Source organism: Lacerta agilis, chromosome 17 (genome assembly GCF_009819535.1).
Source record: "Lacerta agilis isolate rLacAgi1 chromosome 17, rLacAgi1.pri, whole genome shotgun sequence".
Classification (NCBI taxonomy): domain Eukaryota; kingdom Metazoa; phylum Chordata; class Lepidosauria; order Squamata; family Lacertidae; genus Lacerta; species Lacerta agilis.
This window is the reverse complement of record NC_046328.1, coordinates 33056946-33060613: the sequence shown is the minus strand read 5'-3', so window position 1 is coordinate 33060613 and position 3668 is coordinate 33056946.

The window sequence follows — 3668 nt, the reverse complement described above, 5'->3', positions numbered from 1 at the left end:
GAGTGTCATGGGCGGCGAGTCCATCGGAGGATGGGGGGTTCTGTGAGGAGAAAGGAAGGCAGGTTAACCGCATTGCCCTTTTGTCCCGCAAGCTCTGTTCCTCACTCCCAAGGTTGCCTTGCAGATGTTAATAGGGTTGCCAGGTGTCCACTATTTGAGTGGACGGTCCACTTTTTCACATTATGTTCACTCTTTTTTTCACAAAATAGTGGACATTTTCTTTTTATTCAAAAGCTTTATGATGAAATGGTATTTTAATACATGTTAAAATGTTTGTAAGAAAATATATAATTTAATTTAATTTTTTTTAAAAAAAACCCCACTGCTTGTCCGCTATTTTTTGGAAGCAGACCTGGCAACCCTAGATGTTTATATTTCAGACCCTGCTGGCCGTCTCCCCTGGCCCCCGTTTGACCCTCCGACTATAAGCTCCGGAGTGGAAATATGATGGAATTGAGGCCTTATTCACACTATGCATTTAAAAAAAAACTATGACAACGCTTTTGGGGAAATTCTGAAGAATCCTGGGAGCTGTAGTTTGTTCATGGTGCTGACAGCTGCTATTGCCCTCCCAGAGCTATAATAATAATAATAATAATAATAATAATATATTTATTTATACCCCGCCCATCTAGCTGGGTTTCCCCAGCGACTCTGGGCGGCTCCCAACAGAATATTAAAAACACAATAAAACATCAAACGTTAAAAACTTCCCTAAACCAGGTTGCCTTCGGATGTCTTCTAAAAGTCAGATAGTTGTTTATCTGATGGGAGGGCGCTCCACAGGGCGGGCGCCACTACCGAGAAGGCCCTCTGCCTTCAGCTCCCGGAGTTTCCCAGGAAGAGGGATCGATTGCTAAAATGCTCTGGGGACTGTCGTTCCAGGAGGGGAATAGCAACTCTCAGCACCATTAACAGCTCCTGGGTTTCACTGGAGGAGACCTTGACTGTTTGAGGTGGTATAATAGTGCTTTACATTTTCACCCATGTGATCAGCAGGTTTGCTGTGGTTCTTCCCCCTGGGGTACCTTGGTTCTACCTGGGACAACTGCTCAGCTAAAAGCAGGCACACACACACACACATCCAGGGGTGTTTTTAGCCCCTTGGCTGCCCGGGGCGGGAAGCCAAGAGGCACCCCTGGGGGCGGTGCATCGCGGTGCGTGTGTGCGTCATGACGCCCCACCCCCGGGGGTGCTGGGCGGCGGATTCGGGAGTCTCTGCGGGTTGCAAAGACTCCCGAATCCACCGTCCGGGCTCCCTTTACGGAGCGGAAGTCGGGGCAGGGAGAGGGACGGGCCAGCGAGGAGGGGTGTCACCCCTCCTCGCTGGCCCGCCCCTCTCCATGCCCTGGCTCCGCAAGCCAGCCAGCAGCAGAGCTCGGCATAGAGGCAAGGGGCGGACCAGCAAGGAGGGGGTGGCACCCCTCCTCGCTGGCCGCCCCTGTGGCTCCACCCCGGCAGTGCCAAAAATAGCCTAAAAAGAAAAATAATGAAAAAAATAAAAAATAAAAAGCCCAGGGGGCGGGGCCACCGCCCAAAGTGTCACCCCCAGCAGGAGCGCTGCCCAGGGCCCCCCACCCCCTCCACCCCCTCTGCCCCACCTTGCTACGCCCCTGCACACACCCATCCATCCTCACCTGGGTAACAAGTTCCACCATCTCTGAGGGTTTTGCTCCACCCTCCAGCTTCCTCTGGTTCCGGGGAGGTTCCCGCGTGGTGGTCTGCACAGGTTCTGTTCCCTGTGGGATGGTCCAGCTTTCTTGGGTCCCTTTCTTACAGAACAGGCTGTAGAGGGAAGTCGTAGAGAGAAGGGGTTTCTTTCCTGAAACATTTCTTAAATGGTACATAGGAAATCTGCCCAGGATAATGATGATATTTTGTTTTTAGTTTATTTTAAAATTAAGCCTGTATATATTATCATTCTATATACTATTATTGCAAGCATCACGCTGCATTTTGCAGAATCCGTGAGCAGAGTAAGCCCCTAGTACAGTCAAACCTCGGCTGTCGAACAGAATCCGTTCCGGAAGCTCGTCCGGCTTCCGAAATGTTCGACAGCCGAGGCGCAGCTTCCGATCGGTTGCAAGAGCTTCCTGCACTCAGCGGAAGCTGCGTCGGACTTTTGGCTTCCAAAAAGCGTTTTGAAAACCAGAACATTTACTTCTGGGTTTTCGTCGTTCGGGAGCCGAAACATTCCAAAAACGGAGCTGTTCGGGAACCGAGGTTTGACTGTAATACGTTTTAAATCAGGATATCACTTTTTAACAGAGTAACATCATCTCTTAAAGTAAATAAAAATAAAAATTACAAGAAACATATGTAACATCAGGGTCACAAAAATTAGAAGCAATCATATGAGTCACATATACATGGTAGTTATAGTTAAGGAGACTGGGAGGGGACACTGGGAATAAACATTTCAGGAAACGATTAGTTTTGTGTTTATATCCTGTCTTTCCTCCAAGGACATGGTTCTCTCCCCCTTCTCCGTTTTATCCTTACAACAACCTTGTTGGAGTTGCTTAGGAGGAGAGGCAGGGACTCCATGGCCAATTTGTGCTTCTTGGTCTCCTGGGTCCTATCCCAACACCCTAATCGAGATACCGCACTGACTCTACCCATCATGGCTGCAATCTATTTATGGACATAGTTAATGCCTAGAGGGAGGCGGTGGCAGGAATTTCAGGAAGATCCACTGGGACAAAGAAAGAAAGGTGTTAGAGCATACGATGTACCTCTAGGAAGGAACTACAGTCCTACCTTGGTTTCCAAACAGCTTAGTTCTCAAACATTTTGGCTCTCGAACGCCCCACACCCAGAAGTGACTGTTCCAGTTTAATTTTGGAACCCGAAAGCCCCACGAGGCTTCCGATTGGCTGCAGCCAATCAGAAGCCGTGCTTGGGTTTCCGAACGTTTTGGAAGTCGAACGGACTTCCGGAATGGATTCCGCCCGACTTCCAAGGCAGGACTGTACTGTGAGTTTTGCAGAGGTGAAAAAACATGGGGAACTGTGGGTTAGGATCGAAAGTTCAGCATGTTACATGGCACCACCGAGGACTTTTCCTGTGGTGTACCCCTTGGAAGTCGGACGCAGGTGGCGCTGTGGTCTAAACCACAGAGCCTAGGGCTTGCCAATCGGAAGGTCGGCGGTTCGAATCCCCGCGACGGGGTGAGCTCCCGTTGCTCGGTCCCTGCTCCTGCCAACCTAGCAGTTCGAAAGCACGTCAAAGTGCAAGTAGATAAATAGGTACCGCTCCGGCGGGAAGGTAAATGACATTTCCATGCACTGCTCTGGTTCACCAGAAGTGGCTTAGTCATGCTGGCCACATGACCCGGAAGCTGTACGTTGGCTCCCTCGGCCAATAAAGCAAGATGAGCGCCGCAACCCGAGAGTCGTCCATGACTGGACCTAACGGTCAGGGGTCCCTTTACCCCCTTTACCTTTAAAGAAGTATATTGAAGGAGTCGTCCGCGACTGGACCTAACGGCCAGGGGTCCCTTTACTTTTACCCCTCGGAAGATTGGGCATGTGGGAATGGGGCCTTTTGTATGGGTAAGGTCCTCCCCCCCCCCCAAAAAAAATCCCCCGCTGCTATATTTGGGTGTCTAGGGAAATCAGGGAATGCTGGGCGGTCCAAGTGATTTGTACAGAGCAGCCCCCACATCC